This window comes from Hermetia illucens, chromosome 3 (assembly GCF_905115235.1).
Source record: "Hermetia illucens chromosome 3, iHerIll2.2.curated.20191125, whole genome shotgun sequence".
NCBI classification, from domain to species: Eukaryota; Metazoa; Arthropoda; class Insecta; order Diptera; family Stratiomyidae; genus Hermetia; species Hermetia illucens.
Window position 1 is genome coordinate 106583868 of NC_051851.1, and position 25795 is coordinate 106609662.

A 25795-nucleotide genomic window follows, 5' to 3' on the forward strand; every position below is an offset into this window, starting at 1 on the left:
AACGATTATTATTATTATAAATAAATTTGTTAAGTTTGTATGAAGGTAATGGTGTTCGATACAGATTCTCTGAGATAAAGTGCAGAATTTTCGGGTTTATCGAATAGAATTCAAAACGATCTTATTTTCGCTGCAAAGAATATCAGCCATGGTGAAAAAATGCGGAAATACAAAAGATTCATTACAAAATTTATGTAGTATATTTTGTGAAGTTGTAGATGAGCAAATTCGTAACCGATTTAACTCCTTTTTGGTTCTTTTCTCCTTATATTTTTCCAAATATAAATTAAATTTTCCTGAAAAAATTTTTGACTCGCTTTTAATATTACAATAAATTATATGAAAAATATAATGAAGTTATAAAATTGACTAAATAATTTACTTGCCAAATGAGTTTCAAATGGCTAATGCAAGTCCAATTCTTAAATATTTGAAAACTCGAGCCAATGTTGCTACCTCCGAAAACCATTTCTTTTGGCGAAAAAGTTCCAGTCGCCATGGTTAGTGGTGAATTTGGTAATCATTTTCAAAATTAAAACGCATCCATACATTCTTGAAAAATCGTCAATCCTAAAAACAACCTTCCTATCTTGCTTTAATTTCCATTGAAAAGGATATTCCAATCTGTTTCCGTTAATTTTACTATCTATTACAAACCGAAACGCAAATTCTGAGGAAGGTGACAAGTAATGGCCGAAATCTACATATTTGTAAAAAACAAATTTTCTAATAAAGTTATTTTTTATTTATTTTTACATTACTTTACTTAAACGCTCTAACCGCAGATTTTTATTAATAATTTTGTCTATACCAAATAGGCAAATGAGATAATCAACTACTTGGCTGTGCAAGATTTCCACTACATGTCAATGGTATACCCTGCTCTTTGACCACATTCATCTCTCGATGAAGAGCGGACCGGGAATGAGCGGTGCACGCTGGGACAAAATAGAAGTCCTCGAAGTCTGTCGATGGGATGATGTGAGCTTAGCTCTGCCAAGGTTCTGCCGCGTTTTAGAGGTCAGCCCCTTCGGGTAGTATGCGTTGAACCGGTGTTAGTAGACCGCGTTGTCCCGAACGAGTGCTTATCCTCTCGTGAGTTCCGGGATCATCTAAGCATAGGTCAGGCCTCAGAGAACTGGGGCAGGGGCTCTACCTCCAGCTGCCGGTGCAGCGACAGCAGTGCTCCTGTTCCACAAAAAGCCCAAAATCGCTGGACCTGATCAGGTGTATTTGAACAGGAGCCGAGTGGAAGTACAGTCTATCGTCCTAGCTACAGCCGAAGAGAAAAAGCTCATCATGAAATGAGAACAACATATTCAAATTGCACAAGACGAGTTTCTCAAAAAATTCTCTGAGGAAATAACAAAGGGTTACCTTGAACAAACTGCCAACCAAAATGTTTCAAATGTCCAGTGCAGGAGTTCAAAAGCCATTAAAAATGTAAAAGAAGGTTTGACCATGAAAATGCAGACTGGTCTAGTCTGGTTTCCAAACGTAAGAGAAACCTTCACTCATCCGCTGGAAAAAAAACCCTAAAATAATTAAACAGCCCGGATTAAAATAGGTTTGTACTGCTTAGTGCAAATCAAAACAAATTAAAGCCGCCACTAATACATCAATGCAGTTAAAAAAACTCAAGTGAACTTGTCGATATTCTCATAAAGTTAATTGGTCAATGCGAAATATAATGCAAAAATGATGCGTAGTTAGGCGCAGACCTTCCAGGTCCTTCTCAAAAACTAATGAACTAGCTTTAAAATCTGTCATTGAAATACAGACCCCTCGAATCTTCTAGCGAATGAGGCTCACTGTCTTCACCGGTGAAGGAAAGTGAACCCGGCCGAAATGACTGTGAGCTTCCGGAAAGCCACTAGGAGGGATCTGTACGGGAAATGGTAGCAACACTCAGATAATTCCGAAGAAGGCCGCTAGACCCATACACTGATCCCGTATGTTGAGAAATGGATCGGAAGCATGGAGAGTTAAATTACCACCTAACGTAGTTCCTTACGTGACACGGTAGATAAAGGAAGTACTTACATCGCTTCTGATTGGATGAGACCCAGACTTCTCCGAATGCGCCGCTATACCCGAGAACCGGAGCATATTATGGTCTATCGTCCGAGACTCACGAAAGGAAGAAGAAGGTTAAATGACGCCCTCAACGTAGTTATCAGACCCCACCCTGGAGTACGATGAACGCAACAGCAACTGCAATACAAGAAAAGCTGCAGGAACTGGATCAAACCCGGAAAGCGCGACCGACACACGACCTAGTTGTGCCGGTGAAAACTAGAGCCCTCCTTATGAAGCAATATTTCACGGTGGTCCCACATGGATATGGGCGCAGAAGCGAACACAAAGTGTGTGCGACCATGCAAAAATGTATTGCTAAATCCCGATTGCCGCAAACACTTCAAGCAATGACGCGGTGGTTCTATACTACAGAGCCATAGATCTTAAATGGAAGACAGTACGAATCAAGACTGAAGCCAAGACTTGGTCAGATTGTTACCGGACGGGACTTTTCGGACTATAGCACAAGTTGCAAGGATAATCGTTTTTGCATCTCCATGCATAGTCCAGCCCTAAGATCGAGCGTTTTCAGCGCTTTATGCAAATTCTGCAGGACTGCAGGACTAATCCCGTCGCTGAAATTATCATTGGGACTACTTCAATCTTTTGTAGTCTCCAAGTCTGCTTCATATCGTCCGACAAACGGCCGTAGTCCCAGATTTTTCTTGCTGTTTTTGAACAGTCCAACGGTACGGCTATATAGATTATGAAGCACATCCGTTCTTCCTTGAGAAGCAGAACTAGATCGGGTCTATTGTGATTAACGCTGTGGTCGGTGGCGATAGTGTGATGGCACAGTAATTTGGCCCGATAATTTTCTAAAATTCTCTCCGGAATATACATATAGTAAGAATGGTAAGTTGCCACTAAGTTACATGTATTTCAACCCAAGGTTTTCTTGGAGAATCCTGCAGATGGAGTTATGACGATTACTGTACTCGGTAGTGCTCAATATCCTACACGCCGATGTTATGTGTTGGATGGTCTCCTCTTCACAATTGCATAACCTACAATTGGAGTTGGTGACTAAGGAGTTATGAAGGATGTACCGTTTGTAATTTTTTGTTGGGAGCGAAGCATCCTGAATTGAAGTTAGGAATGCTTCGGTCTCATAAAAAAATCCACCATTTGTCAACCATTTGTTGGAGGCTTCGATGTCAATACCTGACAACAACAATTTTTTTATATGACCTCCGTGAATGGGTTTCTTTTTCCACATGTCGATTTCTGTTGGACTGAAGCAGCTCTATTGTGCACGTGGTTGTTTGAAAGAACTACCCTTACCCGTCTATTGACAGGTTCTAAATCCGTATTACTCCACTGTATCACCCCGAAAGTATAAAGAAGGACGGAAATGGTGAAGGTGTTGATCGCTATGATTTTAATTTTCCCGAACTGCTCAGTCTTAAGGACAAGATCCAGACACCGTTCAAACTCACCCAGCAATTTAGATTTCATTGTTGCTACAGCAGGTGTTGTTGCTTGCAATATGCCGAGGTATTTGTAGACGTCGTCCGAATCCATACCCTCGATTTGGCTGTATCTTTCATTGTCGGTGTGCCGATCGGAACAACACAAGTACTCCACCTGTAATGCATTCCATGAACCCAGTAGTCAGAAGCAGCTTAGTAACTGGGGATGTCAACCGAATTTATTATGAGGCTTTGACCGTATTCAAGGTCGCATTCACAGAATATGCTAAGATTCTCCCAGACGCTAGGCCAAAGACCCCAAAACTACAGTTTTCTTCGGCAACTACTAAAATTATTGCTGTCGTTGATAGAATCTTGTCTGATCGTTTGGCTAGCGAAATTACTGCGTCAGCAGCTCATAGCCTGATCTACGTTGTAACTGCCACGATTATTCACCTCCATGATCAACATCTTGGAACGAATAACAGGGGTATGCGTATACAATTCTGAGTATTTTGACTCAATAAAAAAGTCGAAAAGTTGAAAAAGGAGATTGGTCGTGTCACGCAAGAACTCTTTGGAAATACATCATCAAGAGTGCACAGATGCATTGCGAGCATTATTGGAAAATACCATCTCTCCAATGATGTGCAAGTCGAAGAAATCCTCGAGGTGCTGAAGTAGAAACTTGCGGGATGCTTCAATCGCATCCGTAGGTATCAAAAGAGCTTTCAACGAAAGACGGACAACCAACGGGGATTTAATAAAAATTTCACCAACTCAAGTCGGGAAAGCAACCTCGATCTGGATTAGGCAGAAGACTTCTGGAGAAGTATTTGGAAGGAACCTAGCCGTTGCCGTGGCTCCTACATATGCGTTCATGCCAAGGAGCGCAAAGCTATCTACCGCCGTACGGGCGAAAACTTTAGAGAGGTGGTTGCGCGTGAAGAACGTCAGCGCACCCTTACCGAGTGAAAACTTTCTTGGTAAAATGAGCCAAGGGCCAGATGGACTGCGCGCCTCATCGACAAATTAGACCCATGGTTGAACAGAACGCATGGTGAGATTGATTACTTACTTACCCAACTTCTAATAGGCATGGAGGTTTTCAGTCTTACCTGCTCAGAATTGGGAAGGCGCGTTCTCCTGATTGTGTGTTCTGCAATAAAGTGGCGGGCGACGCTAAACACACCAGCAGCAGCTAGAATCCTATTGTGCATTATGCTCGGGCTCTTCTTATTGCGAAGAAGATTGAACTCGACCGGCGGTGGGATCAGACGTTCCCTGAACTAACAACAACTCCCTTCCTCCCCTCCCCTCCCGTTGGTGAAAGGAATTGCCTGACTTGAAGGCTCCCAAAGCCGGAAGAGCGGGAGGGTTAGCCCGAAGTAATGTGTTAAATGGTTCCAGGCTAGTTCTGTGATGACAGGGAGGTGTTTAGTTGGTAGTCCGCCAGCGTGCTGTTGGGGGAGTCCAACACTCTGTGCCTAAATGCATTCACCTACCCTACAAAGAAAAAAAAAAGTCAAAGCCATCAGCCAACCGAGTTCACCTGCTTCCGTCTCTGCGAATTTGCAAGGGCCTCTGCCCACACAGGTGACGAGTAGAGCAGGATGGAGCGCACCACTCTGGCTAACACCAACTTCCGGCAATGTTTCGGCCCACGAATATTTGGCAACATTTTTGCAAGTGTCGTGGTGGCACTGGCTGCCTTTTGGCATGCATACTCTAGGTGTTCCCTAAAACTCAATTTGGTGGCAGTTATTACTCCCAGGTATTTGATAGCCGGCTTTGATACGACCGTATGTCCACCGACCTCCACTTTTACAGTGTTATTTTTCCTGCGGTTTGTTATTAAGATCGCTTCCGTTTTCGCGTCCGCCAAGGTCAGCCCGACCTTTTCTAGGCAGGAATTTACCGATCTCACTGTTTCCGTCGCGTAGACCTCCACACCTTCTCGGTGTTTTGCTGCAACAACCTAAGCTAGGTCATCAGCAAAGCCGACAATCGTAGTCCCCTCTGGGACGGGAAGAGCAAGCACTCCATTATACATCATATTCCACAACAGGGGACCAAGTACCGATCCCTGTGGTACCAGGCCTTGACAATGTACTCTTCGGGGCCCTCTTCCGTCCCGCACCAGAGAGTCCTCTCCGAGAGGTAGTTTTCCACTACATTCGCTAAATATCCGGGGACACCTATGTTAGCCAACACCCGTTTAATTCTATTCCAGTTGGCCGAGTTGAATGCGTTTTTGACATCCAGCGCCACCACGGCACAGCAGGCGCCAGAAATTAGTGCACCTTTTGCCAGGTTTACCACCATGCCATTTGCGTCCACTGTAGAGTGAGCGCGTCGGAAACCAAACGGATGTCCCGACAAACCATTACTGGCTTCGACGATGGGCAGGTCTGTTGTAGATAACTCTCTCAATCATTTTCCCCATTGTATCCAACAGGCAGATAGGACGATACGAAGTTGGGTTTCCAGGTGGGTTGCCAGGCTTCGGAAGCAAGACCAACTTTTACTTTTTCTTCACTGCCAGTTTCAAAGCTCGGTTGGGGATGCCATCCAAACTTGGGCCTTGTTGTCACCGAACCTACCACATATTTCCCGCAGCTCCTCCATAGTTACTGGAGGTATTATGCCGTCATTTAGCTGGACGACCATTTGTTTTCCCCTATTTTCGTGGTGAGGGAACGGAGTGGTAACAATCTGTTTCAGGAGGCGCGAACAGATCACCTGATGTGATTTCTGCAGCCTCTTCATTACCACTCTGTAAGCCTCCTCCCAAGGGTTTATGTCGGCATGGTTACACAGCTGTTTGAAGCAGCTCTTCTTGCTCCTCCGAATGGCTTCTTTTAGGCGGCCACGCAATTGCTTGTGTCCCTCCTCTCGACCGCCGCCACCGGATTTTCCTCTGAGCCTCTTGCAAAGGCTCCTTGCCCGGAAACATGCGGCTCTTAAACTTAAACTCTTAAACAAGGCATCTAAAGCACCGTTTTAACGCCACCTGTTCCCTAAGACGACACATAACCCAGCCTATTCTCACTCTCCCTGCTGCTAACAGTTTGAGAGCGTTCTCTACTGGTAGGCTGGTGATGGCGGTTTGTGTTCCCCCTTAGGCTTTCCTTAGCGTTTTCACCGCTGACTCTTGTAGTCCGGCAAGATCGAACTGCTTCTCCAACGCTTCGCGAACCTCCTCCTTCGTCGTGATTTCATATTATCTTTGCACATTATAGTGATCTCCGGCCTGCTAGCCCTTATATCGGCTTTCCGTCCTAAAGTCTTTCCGTTTTGACTCAAGAATTTGTCCGCGGTTACATCCTTGGATTCCTTAAGCTCCAAATATAAGATCTCCCTTCTGGGACGGTCTAATACGGCTGACATTGTCTCCCAAATTGGTGAGTTTGGGGTCTTCACTTTCCTGAGAATGTGGGCATATGACCCTTCGCTTCGTTTGGAAATGGTCATTTCTTTTCCGCGCTTCTACTTTCCTCCAAGTTTCCGCATCCGCCTTTCAAGGTCCGATCCCTTTTCTTGAGGTCGCCGCTGCAGTTGTTTCACTGGCAGCTTCAGTCGTAATTTTCATAAACTCCGCCTTTTTGGAAGTTGATCTCTTTTTTCTTTTCGGGGTTTGCTGGCCTGTTGAGTCATTCAGCTTCTCGCGCAGCCTCTTCCCCGGTTTCTCCCCTTTTGTGTTTTGAACCGGCGTTACTTGAGTTGCCTGGTTCACTTTTCCAATCGACGACTTTCCTACTCGTTCGTCCTGGGCCTTGCCGTACGCCAAAAGGATGCCTCTTATCACGGCCCTTATGTTTTGGTGAATGTTCCTGCGCTCCTTTATAAACTCACACAGCTCCATGATCAGTAAAGTAAAGGCAACTCCAAACTGATCATTGCCTAAAACATCGCTCAGGTCATTCGGCGTCAACGATTCTTCCTCATCGAAGACTCCCGCTATGCGCTTCCCACTGGGGGTAGCGATGGCGGGGGCCTGCACCCGTTTAGGAAGGGATCTACGAAGAATCGAGCTCCTTTTGAATGGATCCGTCAATGGAGCTGGTTCCAGTCCCTCCCGTACGCTTACAACGTTAGATGCCACAGTAGCCAAGGTTCCCACTACTGAGGCACTGCGGTCGTTGAATATCGACGGCTGTGAGCCCGCTCGTTCACTCCCAAAAACCGCCGGTACTGGGTTTCCGAAGCCCTGCGCCGTAACTTCATTCTCCTTCTGCTCCTCCATGTTTGCTTTTATTTCTGGGTATCCTTCCCATAGCCAATTTTTATCCACTGGTGGACGTTTACTTCCCACCTACTCGGCCTGTGCATAAGCATGCCCATACACTCACATCTCCGGATGCGTGCATGTGAATGCCCATGACACATTCGCCGAGCATTCCCTTATCCGCACGAAGGGACGAGTCTGATGGGAGATTTGGCAACTCTACACAGGATATATATATATATAGTTAAAAACGCCCACGGACCCTCTTCCCGCCCAACCGGACCGAGAGGCGACCAACCTAAGGATGGACTGAAGGCAACATCCAAAGGCCCTCATCACAACGATGATGCGTGTTAACGCAAAGTGTGCGCGACCATGCGAAAATGTCGCAAACACTTCCGCCAATGGCGTTGGTTATACATTACAGAGACATGGATCTTGAATCGAAGCCAGTGCGGGTCAAGACTGAAACTCGCTAGTCAGATTGTTACCGGACAGGACTCTTCGGACTATAGCACAGGTTGCAAGGATAACCGCTTTTTGCATATCCATGTATAGTCCAGCCCTAAGATCGAGCGTTTTCAGCGCTTTATGTAAGTTCTGCGGGGCCGTAGTTCCGGATTTTTTCTTGCTGTTTTTCAACAGTGTTCCGGTCCAACGGTACGGCTACACCGACAATAAAGCACGCTCGTTCTTCCTTCTGAAGCATAACTAGATCGGTTCTGTTGTGGTTAAAGCTGTGGCAATATCGTGATCTCACAGTAGTTTGACCCGATAATTTTCCAAGATTCTCTGCGGAGTATATTTATAGTAAGGATGGTAACTTACCACTAAGTTACATATATTTCCAAACCAAAGTTTTGTTAGAGAATCTTGCAGCCGGAGTTATGACGATTGGTGTACCCGGTAATGCTCAACATCCTACACGCAGATGTTATGTGCTGGATGGTCTCCTCTTCACAATTGCATAACCTACAGCTGGAGTTATGATTGAGGAGTCGTGAAGAATATACCGTTTATAACTTTTTGTTGGGAGCGAAGCATCCTGAATTGAAGTTAGGAATGCTTCGGTCTCATAGAAAAGTACATGGGTTTCTCTTTCCACATGTTGATTTTCTGTTGGACTGAATTAACATTCAATATAGGACCTCATTCTCTGCTTCTCAAGTTCAAAGGAGATAATTTATTATATGCCATGACGGTAGCGTGATGTAATTGGCTAGAGGATTGTTTTTCATAGAAAAACTCTCGTAGAGAATGCACTTGATTGTAGTGCAACGTTTTTAAATCAAGTACCCCCTTCCTCCCTGATGACGTGGGATAGTAATCCTCAACTTTTCGGCAGCTTTATTGTGCATGTTGTTGTTTGCAAGAACTACCCTTACCCGTCTATTGACAGATTCTAAATCCGTATTACTCCACTGTATCACACCGAAGGTGTATAGAAGGTCGGGAATGACGAAGGTGTTGATTGCCATGATTTTATTTTTCCCGTACAGCTCAGTTTTAAGGACAAGATCCAGACGCCGTTCAAATTCCCCAGCAACTTAGAATTGAGTATTGCCACAGCAGGTGTTGTTCCTTGCAATATGTCGAGGTATTTGTAGACGTCGTCCGAATCCATACCCCCAATTCGGATGTTATTTTGGCTGTATCCTTCGTTGTCGGTGTGTTTTCCCCGAACAATTGTTTTTATGCGAGATTTGTCCAAACCCAGCTGCAAGCCGATATGCCTGCTGAACTGAATGTTAATGTCCAGCAAGGAACGAAGTTGGTTCTCGTCTTTGGCATACAATTTGATGTCGTCAATGTACATCAAAATAATGTACATTTCGACAATATGCCATGCTTGACTTGGAACCCGTATTTGCTTTCATGCAAAAGATGGGATAGCGGATTCAAAGCCAAACAAAACCACAGTGGGCTTACAGAGTCGCCTTGGAAAATGCCACGCCTGATTGGTATCTCTCCTGATGTTTGTGAGGATACCGATAGCTTCGTGCGACAATTCTTCATCACTGTTCTGAGGAGAAGAACGACATTCGGGTTGATTTTGTACAAGCGTAACACTTGTAGTAACCACGAGTGTGATATGGAGTCAAAGGCTGATTTATAATCGATGTAGGCTGTCGAGATATTTCGTTTCTGATGGACAGTCTGCTTTATAGCTACCATATCGATTATAAGCTGTTCTTTGCAGCCTCGGGAGCCATTTGCGCATCCTTTTTGCTCCTCAGCTATCAATTTATGACCTTCAAGAAGAAGAAAACAAAAAAAAAATAGATGTTCGCGCACACAACTGAAGTGAAGACCTTGTAGATGGTAGGAAGACAAGTAATTGGTCAACATTTTGAAGGACAAGAGGCACCCTGTTCCTTGCAAATTAGGAAAGTTATCCCTTGGTGAAAAATGGTGGAACTAAATCAGTATCCCCAATCATCTGATTAAATTGCCAATATCCTGTCAGTGCTCTTGAACCGCTTGAACCAGAAGTTATGAATCTCGTCAACTCCTGGCATCTTCCAGTTACCTGCCTTGTCAAGGGCTACTTCTACGTCGACTTCAGTTACGTCAGGCATGGTCATTTCGGGGAGGACCTCGCATGAACGCATAAGGTGTGGAAGTCACGCTGCTTCTAAATTGCAACGGCTGGATTCGCTCCAAACACTTCTCCAGAAGTCTTCTGCCTGATCCAGATCGAGGTTACTTTCCCTGGATTGGATTCGCTCCAAACACTTCTCCAGAAGTCTTCTGCCTGATCCAGATCGAGGTTACTTTCCCTATCTGAGTTGGTGAGATTTTTGTAGAATCCCCGTTGGTTCTGGAAGAACAAGGTGTTGTCTGTCCTTCGCTGAAAGCTTTTTTGATACCTACGGATGCGATTGGAACGTACCGCAAGTTTCTGCTTCAGCACCTCGAGGATTTCTTCGATTGGCATATCATTGGACAGATGGTAGTTTCCAATGATGTTCGCAACGCATCTGTGCACTCTTGGTGATGGATTTCCAAGGAGTGCTTGCGCCACACGACCAATCTCCTTTCTCAACTTTTCGACTCTTTTGTTGAGTCGAAACACCCAGAACGGTAAAGTCCTTTTGCGCATACCTCTGTTATTCGCTCTAAGATGTTGATCATGGAGACAAATAACCGTGGCAGCTGCAACGTAGATCAGGCTGTGAATCTCTGTAACAGTAATCTCACTAGTCAAACGATCAGCCAAAATTCTGTCAACGGCAGCAATGATGTTAGTAGTTGCCGAAATAAACTTCAGTTTTGGGATATTTGGCCTAGCGTCTGGGAGAATCTCAGCATACTCTGTGAATGCGACCTCATTATAAATTGGGTCGACATCCCCAGTCACTAAGTTTCTCCTGATTACTGGGTTCATGGAGTGGCTTATAAGTGGAGTATTCGTATTGCTCCTTTGTTCAGTCCGGTAAGTTGGTGACTCCAGCCCGAGCTCAAGTGAAACTTCGTGGAAAATTTGTTGCCTAGTTGTTAGTGTAACTCGATTATTTTTCACTATCACCCGGTATTGATTGGCAACGCTCTGCTCCCGAACATGACTTAGTTCCGGGAAGCGGGTTATGAACGCGTCATGGAGTCGGTGTCTGTACCCTGATGGATTCCGTTCCAAATCCGTGACACGGTAACAGAGGCGGACGATAAATTCGTTAAGTTGGTTCGTCCAAACCATACGACGCCTAGGTCTCCCGTCCCTGGTGGTTGACGGCATAATCGCCAAAACATCCAAGGGCGAAGAGCCGCTCTGGTGTTATTGAACGATCCTTAACCGTGCTGGGTACTGTATTGGTGTCCCTGGGATCCCATCAAAATTTGAAAAATTATCCCCAATTTTGTTCCCACGAGTGTTGGGGAGGCAGCCAAACCTGCAACAGAGCCCCAATGTTGCAATGTCCCATGGTTGCCTCCAAAGGTAGAGAAGGTATTTGGAGGGGAACCGCTGAAATACAGTGTAACGGTCAACACGTTCTTGCACGCCTCTGTGCTAGCCAGGCTGGGGAATATTTGCGGGGGAGGGGGGTCCTTTGAGCGCTTCGATCGTTCACGTGTCATTAATACAAAATCAACGTGTCTATACCGATACGTGGGTCTGCACCGAGTTTCAAAATAGACAATAAACGGAGGGATTCGCGACGGCCGAACGAAAAAAAAAACGGCTCGACAGCGCGCTTGGAGCTGTAAGTCTCCGGACCCGAGTGCAGCGATCGAGGGGGAAGATCCACGACGGATCACAATATCGATCACCGTTTCTTCTGTCTCAGATCATGATTGAGGCGCAGCCCTTGAGGTTCCCACCCTTCCTTGACATCCTCAAGCCATTTTTGCAGAGGATGTCCCTAATAAAGGTTTTGCGGGATCAAGGAGGAAGAGAGAGGGAGGAAGTGCTCAAATCAATCAAAGATTATTTAAAATAATTCATTGTATATTATTCATGCCCAAAATAACCAAATATATAAAAAAAATAGAAGAAAAATGAAGTCATAATTTATACCAACTACCAAGTGAAAGCAAAATAAAAATAAGAGAAAAAATTAAAAAAATAAAAGGAAATGAAATTAACTTTAAAGAAAAACTAGAACTTACACTTAAATCAATCCGAGCTCGGCATGTTGTGTGTAAATGATGATGTTGATTTTGGGTTAATGGCTAAAAGAAAAATTTTTCAAACATTATTATGGGAAGTTAAAAATTTCTACCACTTAGTTTTCCTTTGGATTTAGAACTTCTATGACTATTTATATACACAAGTTCACAATATTTATAATAACCACGAATGAAATCTTTGAACAATTGTCCACAATGGCAGAAGTCAAAACTATGAGTAGTTCCGAAAGTAATAACGAATGGCTTTCATTAGCTTTGTGTTTATTGTTCGAAAAGCAGAATTGGTACCAACTGCTCAACCAATCGACGGTTTGTATTGTCGCTGAGCAACTTCACTTTTTATTACCTCTGAAAATCGCATCCACCTTGGAAGAATTAAAAAAAAAGCCGCAACAACCATAAGTCGACCCACGAATTCTCTCAACCACGGGCAACTGATGTTCCCTTTTGAAGATGGCTGTGCCCGGAATATTTACTTCTGGAATTATGCAACCGCCGACGGCACAAACTTACTGGCCACAGGCGCGCGCTATCAACTCGAAGATACAGTTATTCGCTAACGCGACAGGCTCGTGCTAATTCTTAGAAAGTTAGGCACTGCAGGAAAGTGGCACTGGCAGATTTGGCGACAAATAGCCAGAAACGAATCAATATTTACCGCGAATTTCTTCACAGTTGGTGGAAGTATTTCACAAGTACTCGAGAAATCGCACCAATTTACACTTCGCGCTGTTCCCGTCTTCGTTTTACTCCTCCAACTCCGCTTTGTTCCAAGGCCAGACCGATCTCCTCTTCTTCGCCCTTCGTCCGTTTAGCTGTTCTCTCCTCGCCCTCGTTCAGCTGTTTTTCTTCTCGCCACCGTCCAGCTGATTTTCCTCGACATCGTCCAGCTGTTCTTTTTCTCGTCACCGTCCAGCTGTTTTTCTCCTCTCACTATTCAAAAACTTCTCTTTTGGCCGCAATAGACACCAACAAAAATCATAGAGCTTACTAGTTGAACAAGGTCCCGGTTTAACCTTCTTTTTCTTCCGTGCAGCAGGTGAGATCTCAAAAAAAAAACTTTGGGAAGATTTCTTCGTATTTCTTATAAAGGCATAGCGAAACATTAAAACTTTGCTCGAGACGTTCAATTTGTGCACGCAATCCTTTCGAAACATTCCTACACATTTGCCTGCAACCACACCATCAGCATTTCCAAAAATAGGCGTGTATGATTCCCGGCATGCGGCATACGAGTATATTGCACAACATAGCCAATGAAAAGGATCACCTCCAAAATGTCCTCTCGTCGAATTCACCAACGCTAAGACAATGTTGATCGTAGGAGTTATTCAATGACTTCAAATTTGGTTCAAAGTATGTATTAGAGATAATATCCGATGGTGAATTGCACAGCAATGTCTTATTAGTGGTCAATTTCGTTAGGACAGATTTCCAAATTGTCCGTTAGCAACTTCTAAATAATCACCCGAAACTATCTCACAAAGCCGACGTATTATAAAGATCTTTAAGGGCTGTAGTATCAAAATTGTCACTATTCCAATTTTTCGGTAAACGGCAAATTCTGTTTTGATTATATCTCTTTGATCGTCAAATACGGCCTTTACAAAAATTAGATCAATACTCAACAGCAATAAGTGTAACGATGAGGCGAGATTAGTTCTACCATTTCGTTCTCCTCCTTAGTTACCCGCCAGTCCACTGTTCTTTTCGAGAACCGCTTCTCATGTCGCTACTTTCGCCTTGAACTCTGTTGAGTTCATGTTGCAACAACATGCGCGTGCGCCTACAGATGCCGCAAATTATTTCCCTCTGTCAAGATTAATTCGACCGAATGCATTCAGTCATGTGCAATCTGCGGCGCACATTAGGGTGATTGCATGATACACTTAGTGTAAATGGTCGCCTCCATATTTAATCAATTCGGCTGTAATTCCATCGGCTCCTAGCGACTTATGATTTTTAAGCAGGTGAATTGCACGGACTGTTTCTTCTATACTTGGTGGTGGCAGTATTTGTCCGTCGTCTTCAGTTGGCGGGAGCTCCAGCTCGCCGATGTTCTGATTGTTCAGTAGTTCCTCAAAGTACTCAACCCATCGCTCCAATATGCCCATTCTGTCGGAAATCAGATTTCCCTCTTTGCCTCGGCAGGATGAACATCGAGGTTTGTAAAGCTTCATCCTGACTTGTTGGTAAAACTTTCGCGCCTGATGCGGTTGCTCCTTGTACTTTTCGAATTCACAGACCCGTTGGTTCTCCTTGGCTACCTTTTTCCGTCTGTGAAGTCATTTCCCTACTCGTTGGAGTTTGTGATAAGTCTCCGCGGGTGCCCGCGTCCTTTGAGAATGCAACATTACTCGATATGCAGCATTCTTCCTCTCCGTTACTAGCTTACATTCATCATTAAACCAACCGTTCCGACTCTTTTTGGGCTGGGGTATTTATTATAACGTTCTTCAGGTGATTGTGAAGATCATTTGTTGATGCTTCATCTCCGGGATCTCTGTTGACTGCGGTTATTGCGGCATCCATTTCCCTCTTATATATGTTGCTGAGGGCTGTGTTGTGGATGGTTATATTGGCCCCCTTGAGAGGTTGAAAGTGCTCCCGTCTGGAGAGGCCCAAGTCTGTTTATGGACCTCTTTCCGGGCAAACCAGGTACTTCCAAAAACGATTTCGTGTGACACTGCAGTCCGTTATCATTTGTGTTTTGATGTAAGCTGTGGGAGCCAACGTAACGCCTGAATACGGGCTCCGTCCCTACTTGGCTGTTAAAATCCCAAGTATGATTTTGATATTATATCTGAGGCAGGCTTTGAGGGTTCATTCTACTGCCTCGTAGAAGGTATCCTTCTCCGACTCTGCAGTCTTCTCTGTAAAGGCGTGAACGTTAATGAGGCTTATATTTCTAAATTTGCCTCGCAAGCGCAGAGTGCATAGCCGTTCGCTTATGTTTTCAAAGCCGATAACAGCGGGTTTCATTTTTTGGTTGACTAAGTAAACCTACTCCGAGCACATGGTTTACTAGATGGCCGCTATAATAGATGGTATAACAACTCCTCTCCAGGAAACCGGTCCCTGTCCAACGCATCTCCTGTAACGCTGTTACATCAGACAGGGTATCAGCTAGCTGCTTGGCGGCTCCATTTCTGTACAGTGAGCACACGTTCCATGAGAAAATGTGCAAATCGTTATTCCTTTGTCGTTGCTGGGTTCGCCGTTGTGTTATCCGTCCATTCCGAGGCTCCTGTTGTGTCTTCGTAACTTCGGTTTTTTAGGGGACCAGTTGGTACAATTTGTCCAGTTTTTAGGCGCGGGAGACGCGCCTTCATCCTTCGTCTGCAGCTTTTCGTTAAGAATTCAATTTACATAAAGTTAATATCGATCTCAAATGCCTTTCAATAGTTTTATGAAAACTGTTTAAATCGTTGAATTTTTCTGTTCATCACACGCTATTATCGGGAGATAATAACAGACATGACCACGAAAGAATTAGTTTTTAACGTGGCAATTGTCGGACTATTCTACAACATTACACAATTTACTAGAAAAACCACTAACCTAAAACTTTTTTCCGTTTTAATATTTAATACCGGCATTTACCACCAGTTCCTTCCTTGCTAGCAAACGAACGTAATCGAAAAGATAACGGATCATCAATCACACAAAAATGAATACCCTCACTGATTCAAAAAAGTCATCACTTTCAATTTGACAAAAATGAATACCTTCACCTTTCACTGATTCAAAAAAGTCACCACTTTCAATTTGATAACTACTCAGCACTACTTTTAATTTTAAATCGGATGCACTGCAAAAAACTCTAATATTCATTTCTAAAATAATAGAAATTTTAGCATTAATTCATTGTTCATTACGATGGGAATCAAATTGAAAATCTAAGCATACGTTGTTCATACCACAGTTAGATACTAGACAGCTACCTCACTCCGTTCATTCCTTTTCACCACATTTCGTGGCAATTGGTTCAGCCGTTTCCGAGTAAGTTAGGTGTGACAGGTAGACAGGCAGACATTGAATTGATTTTAATAAGGTTTTGTTTCTCACGAAACCTTAAAAATGAGGACAGAGATGGAAATTGCGGTGGTGCATGGGTCACAGATGTCACTGGACGATATGGACGTGCAGCCGCCAAGCCACACATTCTACCATGGGTTAGACGCCTTGCGGCTTTGTATGGGAAAAAATAAACTGTATATTCGTGTACGCACTACGTCATATGTCCTAAAAAATTAGCAGGTCTTCACGTACAGCGACCATCAGGTAATCCGTTTTGAACTAGGACAGAAGACCCACACGTCGTAGATCCAAATTAAAAACAACGTCAAGATGGTTTGCAAATTGCGATGGATGAGCAAATATTCAATACAGGTATGGCTAGACAAGCCTAAGAAGGGGCACACAGAATATGGTCATGTGAGGTATCAAATGAGAGGGTTTCGAACTGTAAAATGTAGTCCCATATTTGATATCGCGTGAAACGTAGGGAAGTGAGGGCTTAAAATATGACTACCAAAAAGTATAACAAGGCTTGTTCTCTCAACCGAAAAATCTCAAAAAAATCACAGTGGTGTGTCCAAATGAAATCTTAGCCTCAAAATACACTCCGTTCCGATATCACCACAAATAAAGTTAATAATAGTACATAACCATATTTTAGAAATAGAGCCGGAAACACCCCTTAAGTTCATGCTGGTAAAGTAGTAAGTACAAAATTTGGCAGTGACATAGGAAATAACATAAGGCATAACTTTGAACATGTCAATACCACAATAAAGTTAACGCATATGAATGGGGGGTCGCAGGGAAACATTTCATTTTAGGTTTTTAATCATTTATATATCAATATCAATTACTCGAAATATATATGTATTTATATGTACAAATATGCTTATGAAGCTTTAGGGTTGTGCTTAATTCAGGTAGCCATATTTGTACATTAAACCAGCGGTATTCAACATACGTACTCTAAATGCCATATGATTTCGTACACGAAGTAAATCGGAAATATGTGTACAATCACTTTATATACGTTCATGTATAAGTATAGTATTCTGTAATAGGCAATGTTTGTTTGTTTAGGGTGAGCATAATATCTACGTCTGTGATATGTATATACACCAAAAAAAATATGAAGGAATATTTCGGGTTTTCAGACATTTACGAACCCAAAAATGTGCATAAAAAGTTTCTCTCAAAGATGAACACAAAACCTTTATGCCCTTTTATTCTACTGTACGATTAGGTAATGCTAAATGTGTAATGTATTTTTGTCGGTACACTTAATTTGTATATTATTTGTTTGTACGATTACATGTTTTAATTAAATATTTGCATAACCAATTTGTAATATTACCGTCGCATATTGCATATTTAACTTGCTTATTGTTTAGGAATGTGCGTACTCAATTGTACATAATTTGCCAGGTCAGAAATATTTCCGTATTGATTTGTTTACGTTACACTTATAAGTTTCGGCTTCACCTAGAATGGTGTAGAATTGTATATAAGCATATATGATATTAAATAAAGTACACAGTTCAATTTAACCATCGAGGTTTTCATTTAGAATGTCATCAAGTCTTCGTGGCACTGAAGCCAGTTTTGTTACGAAGATATATGTAAGAAACATTTTTGGTGCGTCGAGCCGGATATCAGACAAAGTAATTGGATTCTTTAGTCCAAGGTACGATTCACAATCTTCACCGTTAAATTATTATCCAAATAATTTGGTGCAGACGAATTTGTAAGTTCCATTGATATAAAGAATTTAAAAAAAAAAGCAGGCGAAAATGACAGAAAGCAGCAATAGGACTCTCCAACGGAACAATTTTGCGAGCATCGCCAAACTGAGTCGCAATTTTGCGAAGGACAGCAAGGATCGTCATTTTCTAGGGTACTTCCAAGCAAGGTTGGAACGGCTTAAGCAATTGTGGACTTCATGCACGGAATTACACTCCATGGTACTATCCAAGATAAAACTTACTTCAGATCAACAGGAACAATATATGAAGAAGTATGGACTGACATCTACACCTGCTTACCTGCTTCCAGATAGGGATCAACAAATTCAAGGCTACGGACGTCGCCGAAAAGGATTAGCAACCATCCGCTGGCCCAGGGCGGATACGGTTGGAACAAATTGTTATTCCCAAGTTCAACGGGGACTATAGTCAATGGAGGACTTTCAACGACCTTTTCAAGTCTATGGTGGATAACAACGAAGGACTCTCTCCTGTAGAGAAGATGCAATACCTAAAAACTCATTTACAACAAGTGCAACATCTGGAGGGCAGCAACGATAACGCTTTGAAAACAAAAAAGCGATCGCTTAGAATTACTTGCGGAAATTCCATAGCATCCCAACAGCAAAGGAAGGAGAAGATTCAACTATCAAGCTAACCATGGACGCAACCTCCGAGTTTCTAGCTAATGTGGAAAGCATCGGCGTGAACGTTAAACATTGGATCTACTGATACTTTATACGATTGTTCAAAAACTAGAGAAGAGTCGAAACGTCTATGGGAGACATCGCAAGGGGCGTCACCCGATATTCCGAAGCTGTTCGTATTTATGGATTTTTTGACCAGTCGCTTCAGAATTTTGGAAGCTCTTGGTTCTCCGAAGAAGAAAGAACGACGCTACCGATGCGACATGTGTCAAAAGGATCACCAGATACACAAATGCAGCTAATTCGAGTCCTCAACCCTCCAGTAACGAAGACACACTATACGAAAAAGGAGTTTGTGTTACAACTGTCTTGAGAAGGGGCATAACGTAAAAGTCGATGTCGGCTGTGCTCTAAGAAACACCATATGCTGCTACATACCGACGCGATAAACACATCAGAGTTTTCGGTCGAGACGAAGTCGTTTGTTCCCGATACAAACGCCTTGATAACTAAAAAGGACGTCGAGTGAACCATTCTGCTGGCTACAGCAAGAATTCTAGTACGGGACCCAACCGGAGAATTTATCTTTCTCAGAGCATTGTTTGATTCCGGGTCCCAACGAAGCTTTATCACGGAGGCAGCTGCGCAATTGCTTAATGTCAAACGGCATAGCACTAAAGTCAGCATATTTGGTTGGTCTGGCACCCCTGGCAACATCGACGTGCTACTAGGGGCAGATTCCATTCGTACCATTCGTTACTACTAAATGGATTTAAGAAAGCATCTCCATGCGCCATTAACACCAAAATTGGATGGTTACTGCTTGGGCCAACACATACGATAGACACAAACGCGGGCATAATATTCATGGTTAGTACCGAAGAAAGCACGGAGCAGCTGCTGAGAAAATTCTGGGAGATTGAGGAGCAACCGCCAAAAGCACTCTGGATTCAAGACGAGCCAGCCGCTGTTACTTGGTATATGAACACAACTAAACGGAATTCAATGGGAAGGTATGCTGTGCAACTCCCATTCAAAGAGGAAGCTCAACAATTCGACGAGCTACGCCATTCACGAAAAATTGCGCACATTCACTTTACACAAGTAGAAAAGCGATTAGCTGCGAATAACGAGTTACGGCAACAATACGTGGGGTTCATGAAGAGTACCTCAAGTTGAGTCTTATGACAGAGGCTCCCCAGAAGGAGGTCCATTCGATGCGCAACTATTACTTGCCACATCATATAGTGTGCAAGGCAGAGAGCAAAACGACAAAGCTTAGAGTAGTGTTCAACGCATCACAAACGACCCCCATCGACAAATCCCTCAACGGTCCCTTGCTGGTTGGACCCACGTTGCAGAAGAACATTATCCACGTTCGCATGAAATGGCGAACGTTCAAGTATGTGATTGCCGCAGACATCGAGAAGATGTATCGACAAATCGGTATCCACGAAAAGGATCAACGTTTTCAATGCATTTTATGGAGAAATCATCCGTTCGAAACACTGAAGCATTACAAGCTGCGACTGTCACTTATAGAACAATTACTGGCCTCTACCTGGCTATTCGAACCCTGCATAGCTAGCGCAAATAGAATTCAAGACTTTTCACACCGGTTAGCAGTGACCCTAACGATTTCACACCGTTAACTCCAAATCATTTCTTAACCGGACGATGTTTGTTTGAGGTACCAGATGATAACGCTGAGGGTCGTCTCACGCATAAGTGGCAATTGGTGCAGAAATTAAAGTAACACTTTTGGCATCGATGGAATCTAGAGTACTTGACGCAACTGCAGCAGAGGGCAAAATGGTTTACCGCAAACCAAGAGATACATAAAGGAGACTCGGTGATCATCAGAACTGAAAATTGCGCATTAATGCATTGATCACTGGGCAGAATCACAGCATTGCATCCTGGAAGCGACGGCTTAGTTAGATTCGTAACTATCAAGACGGCTCTCAATTTCACTAAACGTCCCATCACCAAAGTGTGCCCGCTACCGAAGGACGAACAAGTCACCAATTGGATGCTACAACAGAGTAAAGAACGTCACGAGCCTTCGGCTGCAAAGGAATCGCCAAAAGCGAGGGAACGAAGGACGCAGCCCAGAGGTAGTGTCTCTAAAATATCGAAAGTTATGTTCACGTTGATAACCATGCTCGCGTGTTTGGTCTCATCAAAAGCCCATTACACTTATATATAAAAAGGAGCATTCAACATCTGCGAGCCGCTACGGTCACGCTGCTCCCAGGGCAGAGGTGAGGCAGCGTCTGACGATTTGCCTCTGCCCTGGTAAGAAACCGTAAAGCCGTCGTCGCTTCACTTTTTTTAAAAAGTTTGGGTGCAAGCCCTAAGCGAGGGACCAGGAAAGAGGGAGTAAGTTGCTCCCCATTTGGTCCGGTCCTGCATTAAGTTGATGCGGACTTAGGACCCCATCATTCTCAAAACGAATATTTCAGCTCTGGCCAAGCTCTGGTCAATAAGGCGGATTTGCGCTCAATATAATTGGTAGGCATGTCGTGTTCTACGAATTATATAAAGCAGCATTCAACATCTGCGAGCCGCTACGGTCACGCTGCTCCCAGGGCAGAGGTGAGGCAGCGTCTGACGATTTGCCTCTGCTCTGGTAAGAAACCGTAAAGCCGTCGTCGCTTGACTTTTTTTCCCATTACACTGTTAAATATCCGAAAGGAGGAATTTATGTTGAACAAGTAGGTATAGTGTGATTGATTCGAGGACATCTTCGAATCCGCATCAATTTGTCAAATGATCAAATCGTTACCGATTTGAGTAACGCTCGTAAAGTATGGCAAGACATATCCACCACGTGCCATCGAGGGCTCAGCGTGCACGCTGCAGTACGTTGTGACGAACTCGTCGAACTCGGATTGAAATCAGCAAACGAGGAGGAGTCTTGGGGAATGTACTACAAGGACTCTTTGGAGTCAACGACGAAGTCTACGGTGATCTCGACAAGTTGGACGAAAACCAGAATCATCTTATTGGAACCATGCAACGCCAAGGTCACTTATTTCTAACTACGACTATGGCTTTAAAAGATACTCAACAAACACTTAACAAAAAGCTGAATCACGTAATTGACAAAGTCAATCACCTTTCTCAAGTATTCGCCGACTTGCCGATCAGAATCGAATTACGACGCAGTTTCTTGCAGGTCACCAACTTTCTTCCGCTTTCATGAAGGATCTTCGGCAGCGAAATGAAGCTTTAGATACAATTCAGGCCAGAACGGGCAACATTATTGAGGTGTGCTCACGAGCCACATTAATAACGACATTAAACGAATTAGAAACTAAATTAGGAAGATCGTCATTTATCCAGCCAATGCCTATGGGATCAGTTTAGGCAAGGAAAACTACACAGTGATCGACATTCCCGCGGGTTACCTTGGAATCAATTATGACGACCAAACGTATTTTAAAACCAGCGAAGAGGCGCTGGCCAAGTGCAAAATTGATTGATTGAATTTATGAACGCATCAACAAAACGATATGTCCTCATCAAATGTTTCAGGTGACAAGCATGCTGCGGAAGAAGCTCGCTCGGCTCAACACCTGGATGTTCCTGTCCCCTGTCGCTCTAATCTGCAACGGTCATCGTGAAGACATCCATGTTCACGTAGTGGGCATAGTGGAAATACGTCCTAGTTGCATCTTGAAGACATCGTCCACTGTTCTCACGGCAAGTGCCGTAGTCACCAACAACATTCATATTCAGGCAGCATACGCTAAACCCACTCAGCTGCTGATTGTTGGGCATAAAAGGATTCTGCTGTAGTGGTTGGGGGGATTGAGTTGTTTTGTATTCACTAGAGATTTCCATCGGTTCAAGTTTGCTTATCGTTTGTTTGGGTGGTTTTTGGAAATATGATTGGAGGTGGAGATTGCTGGGCCTTTGGAAAGGTTGTATTGGGCACGGTTGGAAATTGCACCCTTTATTTGGAATATATTCATTAATCAGTAAGAACGCGACTCGGCATGATTAACATTAGCTACTTTGGATCAGAGAGCAATATCTTGATGAATAAATATCATATTTTTGGAAATCAATTACTTCCAAGAAAGTATACGATGTTACTTTGGAAAGCAGTTTTTCAATAGTAAATGGTGTGAGACTTCTGATAATGTGTTTTAATATAATATTAATTTTTAATATATTTGTTTTTATTATTCCACAATTGACTGTCTATATTTTTCATTGACGGCAGACTGTTCTTTCAGCCTTCAGGATCGTGTCAGATGATACGGCATTCGCCATATCGGGAATGATGCCGGTTGACATTTTGCCAGATGATATGATGAGCATACATCATAGCAGGTGAAAAGATCGAAAAGGGTGAGGGTGCATAACCAGATGGCAAAAGGGTCGTTGAACTTACTGTTTGATTCTTTCCATCGGGGAGTGGTTGCAGAGAGAGCGTGGGGAAATCAATTATAGCTTCGATCAATTTCTTATAGGTCCGGGAGGATACCTCTATGGGCTTAAACTGGATATCTCACCTGAGAGTTCAAATTGTGATGAAGTCGCAGAAGATCAGCTCACGTATTTTGCGTAGATTTCGCATAGATACATCACAGTGACCTTTTTAAGATTTTTCGGTTGGATAATTTCTGAAAACGAGACCTGTTTCACTTTTTAGGGAACACATTTCGAGGCTTCCCTACACTGGGTTTCACCTCATATCAGAATTAGGATTAGTCTCGGAAAGTACTAATATCACACGTGACCCTATTCTGTGAAAAAGATTGCACATCCCCCATTCGCATATATGGAGAGCCCCTTCTTCAACCCAGTGCAAAATGTCGCTGTATATAAAGGGATTCAAAGACTACAGCATCTTAACAAATTTCATGATAATTGGTTCAGTCATCTGACTCGATTCTAATGAGATTTTTTTTCATAAAAAACTTTGAAAAAAAATGGACTCTACCTAGTTTCATGAACAGGTGAGCATCACAATTAAGCAAACCCGGGACTTAACTTTCTGAATATATGAAATATAAGGCTATGGAAAATCCGGGTAATTTAACATAAACCTTCGGAAACCGATCTAGCCATTGTATAATAGACTCCCCGCCTTATTTACATTAACGAAAGAAATCATTTCAACTGCGCAATCTAACAAAACATTAAAAGAACTGATTTTAAGGCTTTGTATGAAACAAAACCTGATTAAAATTATTTCGCTCTTTATCTGTCTGTCTACTGATAAGGTATGGATGTCTGTCAGATGCACTTTTCTTCAAAACGGCTACGACTCAAACGAAATTATATTATCCCTTATACCAATGTGAAATTTTATACTTCTGGGGTCTAAGGGGTTTTCTTTTAAATTTCTAAAATATGGTAATAAACTATTCCTAACTTCATTTGACCAGATATCGGAATGGGATGTGTTTCGAAGCCTAGATTTCGTAGGGATGTATCACTGTGATTTTTTTTCAGATTTTTTGGTTGGATAAGTTCTCATAACGAGACCTTTTACGCATTTTCGACACACATTTTGAGCCCTTACTGGCCTACGGTTAACGCAATATCGTTGTCCTCGATCATTTTCGAAAAGTACTTATCGAACCCCTTTATTTGATATCCTACATAACCCGAAGCAGCTAAGGAAAAATATCTGATGAACGACAAATTGAATAAAAAATTGCAATATGAAATAGAAACAGAATGCTCAATCACACTGAGGAATTATCAATATTTCTTAGTGAAGGAAACGTTGACGTATTTTTGCCTCCGAAACACATATGACCGACCACTTGTACATAAATATAGCAAATTTTCATATGCTATCACACCCCTCATGCGATAGATACAGCGAGAATAAAACAGGTTCCCACGAATTACAATTAACAGCTGTTGCATTTCAATCAGCAATAAAGACCTTGCACGTTGCAACGATTGTATATGCTGCCCAACAATGTGCACCCCTACCGAGGAAGTTTATACCAAAATACTCAAACTTCTGGTGACTATTCCATTATTCGAGACTGACTGTGGCGAAAGCTAAACCTTATTAGCTAGTTTTGCAAAAAAAGTTATTAACAACGACAGACGAACAGGCGGACAGACATTGAATCAATTTTAAAAAGGAAACAAGTCGCAATATCCGAAGCTTTGCGCTTCAAGTATAAAAAGTTTTGTGCACTTCTTATTTAAGTATATTTGAGTGCAGTCTAGTTTACACGCTACGGGATATCGTCTCGATTTCTCGACGATGCGATGGACAAATTTATTACTCCGATGGAGCCTAAAAAAAACCAGGCGATATGCCCGAGCTTGTAAACTGGACTTTAGAATGATATTGATATTAGTTTCTTGGGTTGCAGTAAATTTACACGAAAGAGACAACTTTTAAGCTACTGCAACTTAGTCAATAATAGTGCAATTTTTACCAAGCTTGGGGACTCTCTTAGGGGGGTTCCTAGTCAACTTCCCGAAAATATAGTAATACACTATTTTGACGCCTAGACGCCGTATAGAGGACATTTCGTGATTTGTTCAGATTTTTTCGATTCGGTAGTTTCTTAGATAGATCCGTAAAAGAAATGATCAATTTCGACACGCCACACTTCCCACCTTTCCAATAAATGTCAAAACTAAACTCGGCTTTAGAAAGTACTAATCGAGACCTTTCATTTGATACCCCGCACGATCCAAAAAAAAAATTGGAAAAAAATTTTACACTGTCCCTTTGCATGTATAGCGACCCCTTCTTAAACTCAACGTGGAAGGATTTAACTCGCCGAATGCATGAGTGTTCACAGTTTCCACCTCCTCACCAAATTTCATGTCATGTCATGAAAATGCGTATGACAAACACATAGACAGACATTCAACCGATTTTATTACGGTTTTGTTTTATACAAAACCTTAAAAATAAATCGGACAGAAACACTATTCACGAATTTATCCATCTACATTCTTCTAAACCGGAAGTAGATCTGGTCAAAGTACCTAATGACACTTTTATCCGCTTACTTCATTAATGTACTAACAATACAG

At 42.8% G+C, this 25795-nt stretch overlaps 1 long non-coding RNA gene across 1 annotated transcript; it reads right to left on the reverse strand.

Moving 5' to 3' along the window:
- Window positions 1-430: 430 nt before the first annotated feature.
- Window positions 431-25756, reverse strand: LOC119652915. Its single transcript, XR_005249615.1, has 3 exons — window positions 25573-25756; window positions 1378-1535; window positions 431-1273 (listed from the first exon to the last, which is right to left on the reverse strand). It is a non-coding gene; the product is annotated as an uncharacterized LOC119652915 (long non-coding RNA).
- Between the last annotated feature and the right edge of the window lie 39 nt (window positions 25757-25795).